This window comes from Rutidosis leptorrhynchoides, chromosome 2 (assembly GCF_046630445.1).
Source record: "Rutidosis leptorrhynchoides isolate AG116_Rl617_1_P2 chromosome 2, CSIRO_AGI_Rlap_v1, whole genome shotgun sequence".
Taxonomy (NCBI): domain Eukaryota; kingdom Viridiplantae; phylum Streptophyta; class Magnoliopsida; order Asterales; family Asteraceae; genus Rutidosis; species Rutidosis leptorrhynchoides.
Window position 1 is genome coordinate 180,437,734 of NC_092334.1, and position 11,957 is coordinate 180,449,690.

Genomic DNA, 11,957 nt, shown 5'->3' on the forward strand with positions numbered 1-11,957 from the left:
AATCCTATGTTGGGATATGTTGAGTCAAAATAGGTTCTTAACCCGTAGCGTAAAATTGCATTTGGGTTCCCCGCATTTAATGCTTTAAAGAAAACACGGCGTAACTTACGGTCTCCCCAATGTGATATACCCCACCTATCAAAGGAAAGCCTTTTATAAACTAAGGCATTTCTGGAAAGTCTTTCAAATGTTTGACAAGTTAATTTCGCCATAACTAAATATGCTGATGAATTCTGACCGACTCTAGACAAGATTTTCTCAATCATATCCTCTGGTAGGTCTTCTAAAATATTCGGTTGTCTACCCTTAACGTCCATTTTGTTTTTATACTGTAAAATAGACAAGGATTAGATTCGTAAAAGATAATTAACAAATAATACAAGCAATTTTTTTTTTTACATAGAACATAAAAGTACAAGCACACTACAATACATATAATATACAACATGATTACAACCCTCTAATCTGAATCGCTGGTTTCTTCTTCTTCGGACTTGGTTCGTTTTCCTAATTTTCTAGGAATATATGGTGTTCGTCTAATACGAGCCGTCGTTTTCCACAATGGTTTAGAGAAACCTGGTGGTTTAGAGGTTCCCGGGTCATTGTTATATTTTAGAAAATACGGATGTTGTCGATACATATAAAGTTCATCGGGGTTGGAATCGGGTTTCTCTATTTTTATACCTTTTCCCTTATTATTTTCTTTTGCTTTATTAAATTGGGTCGAGGTAATTTCTATAACATCATCGGAATCCTCATCGGGATCCGATTCATCGGAAAATTGGTAATCTTCCCAATATTTTGCTTCTTCGGCGGAAACACCATTGACCATTATTAACTTTAGTCCGTTGGTTGAGGATTTTCTTTTATTTAATCGATTTACTATAGGGATCAATATTTCTTCCTCCGGAACCTCTTCTTCTGGTTCCTCCTCTTCCGATTCCTCCTCTTCTGGTTCCTCTTCTTCCGGTTCCTCCTCTTCCGGTTCCTCTTCGGGAATTTGTGAATCTTCTCAAAATATATTCGACTCTTCATTATTATTAGGTGAATCAATGGGATTTGTACTAAAGGTAGACATCTATCACACAATATCAAACACGTTAAGAGATTAATATATCACATAATATTTACATGTTAATAATACATAGTTTCCAACAAAAAATGTTAAGCAATCGTTTTTGAAGAAAAACACGGTCGAAGTCCAGACTCACTAATGCATCCTAACAAACTCGGTAAGACACACTAATGCAATTTTCTGGTTCTCTAAGACCAACGCTCGGATACCAACTGAAATCTCCCGTTCATATTGATTATAAATGTTCCATATTAATTGATTTCGTCGCGAGGTTTTGACCTCTATATGAGACGTTTTTCAAAGACTGCATTCATTTTTAAAACAACCATAACCTTTATTTTATCTATAAAGGTTTAAAAAGCATTACGTAGATTATCAAATAATGATAATCTAAAATATACCGTTTACACACGACCATTACATAATGGTTTACAATAAGAATATATTCATCAAAAATAAGTTTCTTGAATGCAGTTTTTACATAATATCATACAAGCATGGACTCCAAATCTTGTCCTTATTTTAGTATGCAACAGCGGAAGCTCTTAATAATCACCTGAGAATAAACATGGTTAAAATGTCAACAAAAATGTTGGTGAGTTATAGGGTTAACCTATATATTATCAAATCATAATAATAGACCACGAGAATTCATATTTCAATATACATCCCATACATAGAGATAAAAATCATTCATATGGTGAACACCTGGTAACCGACATTAACAAGATGCATATAAGAATATCCCCTATCATTCCGGAAAATTCTTCGGACATGATAAAAACAACATCGAAGTACTAAAGCATCCGGTACTTTGGATGGGGTTCGTTAGGCCCAATAGATCTATCTTTAGGATTCGCGTCAATTAGTAGATCGGTTTACTAATTCTTAGGTTACCAAGCAAAAGGGGCATATTCGGCTTCGATCATTCACCCATATAATGTAGTTTCATTTACTTGTGTCTATTTCGTAAAACATTTATAAAACTGCATGTATTCTCATCCCAAAATATTAGTTTTTAAAAGTGGGACTATAACTCACTTTCACAGATTTTTACTTCGTCGGGAAGTAAGACTTGGCCACTGGTCGATTCACGAACCTATAACAAATATATACATATATATCAAAGTATGTTCAAAATATATTTACAATATTTTTAATACGTTTTAATGTTTTAAGTTTATTAAGTCAGCTGTCCTCGTTAGTAACCTACAACTAGTTGTCCACAATTAGATGTACAGAAATAAATCGATATATATTATCTTGAATCAATCCACGACCCAGTGTATACACGTCTCAGGCTAAATCACAACTCAAAGTATATATATTTTTGGAATCAGACTCAACCCTGTATAGCTAACTCCAACATTACTGCATATAGAGTGTCTATGGTTGTTCCAAATAATATATATACATGGGTCGATATTATATGTCAAAACATTTGCATACGTGTCTATGGTATCCCAAGATTACATAATATATTAGAATACATGTATAATACAATATAAGTTAGCTAGGATATGATTTGTATAGAATTGTTACAATATTTCTCGTAGCTACAACAATCAAAAAATGTCCAATCTTGTTTTACCCATAACTTCTTCGTTTTAAATCCGTTTTGAGTTAATCAAATTGCTATGGTTTCATATTGAACTCTATTTTATGAATCTAAATAGAAAAATTATAGGTTTATAGTCGAAAATATAAGTTACAAGTCGTTTTTGTAAGAGGCAGTCATTTCAGTCGAAAGAACGACGTCTTGATGACCATTTTGAAAAATATACTTCCACTTTGAGTTTAATCATGATTTTTGGATATAGTTTCATGTTCATAAGAAAAATCATTTTCCCAGAAGAACAACTTTTAAATCAAAGTTTATCATAGTTTTTAATTATCAAACCCAAAACAGCCCGCAGTGTTACTACGACGGTGTATGTCCGGTTTTACGGTGTTTTTCGTGTTTCCAGGTTTTAAATCATTAAGTTAGCATATCATATAGATATAGGACATGTGTTTAGTTGATTTTAAAAGTCAAGTTAGAAGGATTAACTTTTGTTTGCGAACAAGTTTAGAATTAACTAAACTATGTTCTAGTGATTTCAAGTTTAAACCTTCGAATAAGATAGCTTTATATGTATGAATCGAATGATGTTATGAACATCATTACTACCTCAAGTTTTGTGGATAAACCTACTGGAAAAAAGACAAATGGATCTAGCTTCAAAGGATCCTTGAATGGCTTGAAAGTTCTTGAAGCAGAATCATGACACGAAAACAAGTTCAAGTAAGATTTCCACTCGAAATAAGATTGTTATAGTTATAGAAATTGAATCAAAGTTTGAATATGAGTATTACCTTGTATTAGAAAGATATCTTACTGTAAATAAGAAAGATTTCTTGAGGTTGGATGATCACTTTACAAGATTGGAAGTAAGCTAGCAAATTTGGAAGTATTCTTGATTTTATGAAACTAGAACTTATAGAATTTATGAAGAACACTTAGAACTTGAAGATAGAACTTGGGAGAGATCAATTAGATGAAGAAAATTGAAGAATGAAAGTGTTTGTAGGTGTTTTTGGTCGTTGGTATATGGATTAGATATAAAGGATGTGTAATTTTGTTTACATGTAAATAAGTCATGAATGATTACTAATATTTTTGTAATTTTATGAGATATTTCATGCTAGTTGCCAAATGATGGTTCCCACATGTGTTAGGTGACTCACATGGGCTGCTAAGAGCTGATCATTGTATATACCAATAGTACATACATCTAAAAGCTGTGTATTGTACGAGTACGAATACGGGTGCATACGAGTAGAATTGTTGATGAAACTGAATGAGGATGTAATTGTAAGCATTTTTGTTAAGTAGAAGTATTTTGATAAGTGTCTTGAAGTCTTTCAAAAGTGTATGAATACATATTAAAACACTACATGTATATACATTTTAACTGAGTCGTTAAGTCATCGTTAGTCGTTACATGTAAATGTTGATTTGAAACCTTTAAGTTAACGATCATGTTAAATGTTGTTAACCCAATGTTTACTATATCTAAAGAGATGTTAAATTGTTACATTATCATGATATTATGATATATATACAGTTAAATGTCGTTACAACGATAATCGTTACATATATGTCTCGTTTCGAAATCATTAAGTTAGTAGTCTTATTTTTACATATGTAGTTCATTGTTAATACACTTAATAATATATTTACTTATCATTTAACATAATTAACCAAGTGTATCAATATCTTAATATGATTCATATGTACTTAGTAAGACGTTGATATAACGATAATCGTTATATATATCGTTTTCGAGTTTCTTAAATTCAATAGTCTCATTTTTATGTATATAACTCATTGTTAAAATACCTAATGAGATACTTACTTATCATAATATCATGTTAACTATATATATATAATCATATATATGTCATCATATAGTTTTTACAAGTTTTAACGTTCGTGAATCACCGGTCAACTTGGGTGGTCAATTGTCTATATGAAACCTATTTAAATTAATCAAGTCTTAACAAGTTTGATTGCTTAACATGTTGGAAACACTTAATCATGTAAATAACAATTTCATTTAATATATATAAACATGAAAAAGTTCGGGTCACTACAATTACCTTCCAGTCTTTTCTCCTCGAATAGGAGCTTGCTAGTAACGTCTTCAAACTTCATAGTTTTCTTCCCATACATCAAAATAGGTTTCATGTGTTCATAAAACGATGACAAAGATAATATCAACCTCAAAGCTTTATCTTCATCATCCACTTTAACTCCAATAGCCTCAAGTTCTGAAACAATACCATTCAGAATGCTCAGATGATCTGAAATCTTTGAACCCCCATCCATACGCAAAGTATGAAACTGTTCCTTAAGACACAACCGGTTTGAGATGCCCTTGCCCTGGTACAACTGCTCCAACTTATCCCAAAGTTCCTTAGCCGTTGATAACCCGTGCACATTTGCAAGCACATTCTTTGTAAGACATAAACGAATCGCACTTGCCGCCCTCAAATCCATATCATCTCATTCTTCTTCATCGAACTTGCTGCTAGAATCACTGCCGGGAACAAAGGTGGGTTTACCTTTCAATGCCTTATGTAACCCGGACTGAATCAACACATCCTTGACTTGAACCTGTCATTAGCCAAAATTGATCCTCCCATTAAATTTCTCTACATCAAACCTCATTGGACTGAACTTCGACATAATATCTGTATCCTATAAACAACACTTTCTATGATTTTGCTCACGTTTCGACTGGCTGAAAGATGTAATGGAGTGGCGCACAGGATCCGTTAAATTGAAAAATCCAACACCCGGTCCACTACAAATTCTAGACACCACTTACTCCGAATCAGAGCGTCAGGTTTGACGGGGGTCTCGGTTATAGGAGTCGGAATATGCTCTGTGGTTGCCACGGAAGTGGATCGTCCACATCAGAAACGAGTTCTATTGATCGTATAGGGTATCTGGTTAGATTGTTGAGTGCAAACTCAATCCCACATTGGTTGGGGATAAATGTCAAGATCAATATATAAGCTCATGAGTGTGTCTCTCTACTACCAATTGGTTTTAGAGTAATTTGGGAGCTCATGGCTTATATGTTTGGTGCTTGTTGGCCCACCGCGCGTTGCGGCGGCCGGCCTTTATTCGGGTTAAAGTCGATCTACTGCCATGTGTTTTAACAGAAGACTAATAACACTTTGATGTTATAACGACGTTCAGATTCTTAGAAAAGAAGAAAACGCGATATAACCCACACGATGTCTAGGCGAAGCTAAATGTACAAAAGAAAAAAAAGGTAACATCATAGTTACTAACAAACTCGTTTTAACTGATAACTGATAAAAACAAAGCGGCGTTTTAACGACATTAAATGTACAAAACGAAATGACTAAAGGCATTAAAAAGAACGATAAAAAGAGAACATAAAAGCTATTAAAAAACTCCTCTATAAAAATCGTTATAGACATCATCTTGCGTCGGTGTATGTAGAACTTTTTACAATTTACAAATTAGGGATATGTACGCGCACGCACGTATTTTCAGTTTCACCATTTACGTCCTTACAAACAGTCAGGATGAATGAAACTAATAAATGAATCACAGCCATAATTGAACCATTAACTAAACTGAATATGAACCTAACCTACATAACCATACGCTACAGATCAACGCATGACAACAGAAAATTAAAAAGTTTCAAGAAAATTAACCTATAGCAACTGTTTGGATAACTCATGGCATTTCTCGACAGTTGTAGGCTGCTGTACATAGTGTTTGTTCTGTTCCATCATTTGCTTCTAATAATCAGTTCCATGCTTCGATAACACTTTCAATCGTAATTGTGACGCCATCCTATCTGAACACATTAGAAACCATATATGCAAATTACGAAACGTTAAAAAAATGAGAATGCTAAACGTAAGTAAGTTTGGTGATCTTAAATTACGCACCTATGACGTAACTGATTGTGAAACTGCAGTCACCCAAATCTTTGTAAAAGTAACACCTACACATAAAAATAAAAGTTATATATATATATATATATATATATATATATATATATATATATATATATATATATATATATATATATATATGCACAAATTAAATAGTGGCACTCAAAATTACTGAAATGTAAATACACAAAGTTAAAAAAAAAAACACAACCAAAAAAGGGTATTTCCAACATTAGGTGAACTCGATGACGAAATCCGTGAAACAAAAGTAAGATAACCTGATGCTTCACGAAAACAACTTCCACGATCATATTATAGAAGTTAGAATTCATGTTGTTAATTATACTTTTTGCAAGTGAATAAGACAGCTCACCAACATTTGTTTGTATAATTTTGCAACACCTAATTGGTTTTGGATATCACCGTCAGCCCTGAATTAATAGTGCCTAAAACCGATAGAGTAAAACTTCCTTCAAGTACATGAAGTTTCTAGTTATAGACATAACATCGTAGGAATCCTATTCGTCTCTAATTATAACAAATGGCTTTACAAATAGATAAGTGATAACAAATAAGCTAAAAGGAGTTTTAAAGTAGTTGTGTGTTTATCAAACTTGTTTATCAACATTTTCTTTTTGTTGTTGTGCACATTTATCTGGTCTTAACAATGCTAAACAAAAGAACTTTAAGTATTAGTAATCTTAATAATGTGGGTTTAAAAGATGATTTAATCTTTAAGCATTTTAAGACCATGGTACAAAAATTAATACTCAAAGTACAACATCTAGAAATCAAATTGAAACTCATTCAAGATTCCAACAGCTTAAAAAGTTATAAACTGTCATCTTAATTATATATGATGAAAAGGAGTTCAGTCTTATGGGATTCTAACACTATAATCTTCAAATCAAACTCCAGCTTTGCAGCAAAAAACATACCTTCTTCTATCACCATCTATGAATCAAATTCAACCACATAATTCAAAATTCTAAAGTAACAAACTTTGTAATGTTACTGACATACCATTATGATGAAGTAGATAATCGCTGCTTTAAAAACGATAATCAAACTTATTCTTCTGATGTTAATGGGAGCATCAAATTTAGCTACTCATTTTTTCTGCACAAACAAAAATAAATTAGGGTAGGGTAACCATCAATTATCAAGGAAATTGTAAACCCTAACATAGAACAAAGAGAAGAAGAAAAAAATTTCAATCTCTAACGGAAAAGAAAAACAGACCAACCATTTTAAGCCTGGCAAGAAATTGTGGAAAAAGAAAATAGTTGTAATAATTGGCTTACATTCGGACGAAACGACGATGATTGCGTCAGAGACGGTGACGGCGGTAAACAGATGGTCCAAATCGGTGTACATTCGTAACAAAAGCAAACAGAGAGACCACGACGGACACGACGATGGTGGTTGTGATGGAGTGAGTAACAGTAGGGAAAATCGAGCATGGTTTCGCCTGTGTCGGTGACGTAAAGAAGACGATGAAGAAAGTCGGTGAGAAGGTGAAGATGGATGACATGGCGATGAAGAGTGTGGAATATTACCGGAGCATGTACTCAACAATGGTGTCGATGGAGACTGTAAATATCGCCAGAAACATCTGGACTATCATCTGCAATTGAGGTTTTCGTGCGTGAGTGAATAATAAATACAGAGTATATAAGAAGCAAAAGGGTAGAAATATCTTTATGGGAGAAGGTTCTGGAGGGAGGAAAAAGCATATCAGTTGATTTATGGAATATTTTAATCAAGTCTACAGTAGCAGACATTCACTCAATTGTAATAATAACAAGCGTTTGGTCGACCGCGCTTTGTCGCGGTGAACACATATTCGTTACGTGTTTAGAAAAGTACTTATGAAACTATTATATAACCGCATTACAAAGAAACGAAAGTGCATACAAATGCAGTTACAATTGGCATGATCAACTTCTTATTTGTAGTGGTAGCAAACACTTCTTTGACTCCCAAAAGCATTTAGCAGCAGCCGCAGTAGCAGTCAACACCAACCTAGCAGCATCACATCAAGAAAATGCATAAATATGTAAAACAATAATATTACATCAATTTAAAAAACAAAGTAGCCCTATGTTTGTGTTAGAAGAAATAGCAAAAGTTCGAGATAATACTTGGGCATTATACTCTTCTTTTACCAGTTCAAAGAACTCACGCATACATTGAAGCCACTCGGTGTTTACATTATAATCCTCAAGAACAAATTTCCCTTGAACTTACCCGTGAAGCCACTTGTAGTAGTTGTAAACCGCCACAAATTATATGGGACAGGAGACGTATATCATGCAATAATAATAAAGTATAATCATACCTAGAGCATGAAGTCCTTGCGTGCAAAGCAGATGAAACAACATAAGCATTACATGCACATAACATCAACATATTAAATAAACAAAATTCAACTGAACTACTTTAATACCTTGAACTCCATGTTTTTACATCTCAAGGATCCAATTGAAAGCCTTATATTGATTAATTGAGACTTTGCATTAATCACGATAACAAAATAAACATGTCGTGCTTACTGATTGTGGAACACAATGCATACAAAGTCAACAAAGTGAACAACCTCTTTAGTCTGTAACATCAGGTCACACAGCATATAAAGTCCACAAAATCTTCTATGTATGGTGTGTGAAAATTCTAAGCAGGCTAAAATACAATTTAAGGTCGCAAAAAGTATATGTTCATAGACGTGACGTGTTTGTCAATGAACTGCTTTCTTGAATAGCATATTCGGAAGTAGCAACAACTGAAAAGCAAACAATAGTTGACAATAACAGTTAACAATAGTTAAAAATAATAAACAACACAGTTTCGTCATGCACTTTCCTGGTGTTATTGGTTTGGAGATGAATTTGAATCCTTATCCATTAACTTTGATAGTTCTTTAAATCAGTTAAAAATAGCACTTTCCTGCGACGAAAAACAGATGCATAAATCTACAACTTGTATGGAAATTCAATCTATGTAACTGCAAGTTGTAGCTAACAAACAATAATCATCAGTCTCATAAAAACTATATAAATAAAGAAAGTAAAATGGAAAATGTGGCTCAAACATGTATATATATTTGAGCAAGAGTACATGAAGCGCTTCGGCTGCTACCTATACGTTACCGCACAAAGATACGTAGTCATGTTTTCTCATTGCTCAATCAAGGTCCCACATAATCATCACAGCCTCTTTTTTAACCTTATATACACTTCGAACCGGAGCTGTAAAAACAATCATACATTTACTTAAGTCGTCTAGAAAAAGAGATGCTACCATGTCGAAGGACTACAACCACATTCCAAGGAGAGGCTGCGATGTCCAAAGACGGCAACGAAACTCCTCAACGCGAACAACCAACGTCCTTCAACCCAAACAATTAACATGGACCTGCGTTTGGCACAAAAAATCAAAATTTTAGATGTATGATTCTAGCACAAAATAAATCAAACAAACGTGTTGCTCAAATTAAGTTCGAATCACATATCATTAATTCTTAAATAAAGCACCGAAAAACATTAGGATTGACAAACCAAACAACCATATCAATTCTGGATGATTAGTTTTGACAATGATCAATTAATACAGTACCTAATTACAACAGTAGCGACAACATGAAGGAATGCAGAAAATACCATAGCTATAAACAAAAGTTAAAACAGTTCTCACAATAGCATATTAAGAAACCATAAGTACAGAACAATCAAGCAGGTGCATATTTAACAGTTAGGCGAAAGGCATAAAAAAAACGCAATACGTAATCTGTACACTAATCAGTAAATCAATATATAAAAACTAATGTAAATTAACAAATGCTTACGAAGGTGTATTATAACAACAATACGCAAGCCAGCAAAAAAACCAAGGAGTTTAGCCATTTGCAGTAAATTAAACCAAATGAAATTAAACTAAAATAAAAGTAAATGGGTTTGACTTGCAATCTTCAAGACTTTTGAAGACTAAATTGTTTATTAACATAACACACTGCATGAAGATAACAACTTTAGGCAAGTTTATGACTATACATACAATGTAGATTTCCATGTGATCAAGATGTACAGAACTATAAATACATTAAATTAACTACTTGATGGAAAATTACTTATTGAATAGAACTAAACTGGCAACTGAAACAAAATAATGTACGTGACCAATCACTCTGTTTACTCTAATCTCAGCAAGTCAATAATATTTAGAGATCGTTCTGAAATTAAATTAATAAAAAGAAAATGGGTCAAATATGATAAAAACTGTAAGAATCAGTTAAGCAGGAAGAACGTACGAAATCTACTCAACCAAAGGATATTGAAAATAATCAGCATATTGAGAAAGAATAATTTATGAAGAACTAAAAATCCATAACATTTGTTAAAATCTAACATGAAGCAAACCCATAAATAAATTAACATAACTTACATAAATCGTCTTGATGCAACTTTGAAACTACTGTATATGCTTCGGTAAGTATATTTGACCTTCGCAGAAGAAACACATCTGGCTAAAAAGGATTAATAATAGGGTTCAATCCCTAATTAATAAGATAATCGAAGAAGTACTTGTGTAAGTCAGTCGCAACCACCGAACCATCGAGAAACCCTAACTTTCTAGTTCCAAATCATACACCTACAAACACAACAAAATAGGCGTAATAAAAACGTGAACGGATGGCCAGACATAAAGAAGGAAAAGACGAGGTGCGGTGGCTGAGGAAAACCCCAGGCAGACGGTGGTAGTAGCGATGAAGTTTGGTGGCAATGGAGAGGATGTGTGGGGTGATCAGGGCCGTCTAGCTAATTTTGGAGCCTATTCGAATTAAATGTTAATTTTTTTAATACTTAGGGATGAATCTCACACACACTTTTTTATCCTCACACACCTTTTTTGATCCTCACACACCAATTGAGTATTATTAGAAGACTAAAAGGTTAAAATAGGTGTGTGAGGATCAAAAAAGTGTGTGTGAGAATCATCCCCCATACTATAATAGCTTAATCAATACAATTAAAAAATTTCAAAACAACCATAGGAAAATGTAATTCACAAATAGTTGTCAATTCATTATAGTTACACTGTTGTTCATATAAAGTCGTTATTCTAACATTTTTTGTAACGAAGTAATTGGTAAACTCTTTATAGTCAATATTCCTATTATATTGTTTTTGATACCTATAAACGTCAATCTATTAAGTCTTTCTTGTTAGATGATATACCGCAAGTAAGATATTGCGTTACGATGTACGAATAAATGAATTATTACATAGGTTTTTCAAAATTTTGGTCCCCTTAAAAATGTGGGACCCTGTGCGGCTGCACACTTCGCACATGCACCGAAGACACCCCTGGGGGTGATGAAGACGGGTGCCAGAAGCTT

General features: G+C 33.4%; 1 long non-coding RNA gene across 4 annotated transcripts; it reads right to left on the minus strand.

The window, feature by feature from the left end:
• Positions 1 to 6,052: 6,052 nt before the first annotated feature.
• Positions 6,053 to 11,377, minus strand: LOC139891590 (uncharacterized). 4 transcript variants are annotated; one of them, XR_011773714.1, is made up of 9 exons: positions 11,003 to 11,377; positions 9,701 to 9,976; positions 9,012 to 9,508; positions 8,480 to 8,918; positions 8,122 to 8,189; positions 7,867 to 8,033; positions 7,586 to 7,681; positions 6,557 to 6,612; positions 6,053 to 6,462 (listed from the first exon to the last, which is right to left on the minus strand). It is a non-coding gene; the product is annotated as an uncharacterized lncRNA (long non-coding RNA). The 4 variants fall into 4 exon arrangements; XR_011773715.1 differs by having other exon boundaries at positions 8,480 to 8,587; positions 8,707 to 9,508; XR_011773712.1 differs by having other exon boundaries at positions 8,480 to 9,508.
• Between the last annotated feature and the right edge of the window lie 580 nt (positions 11,378 to 11,957).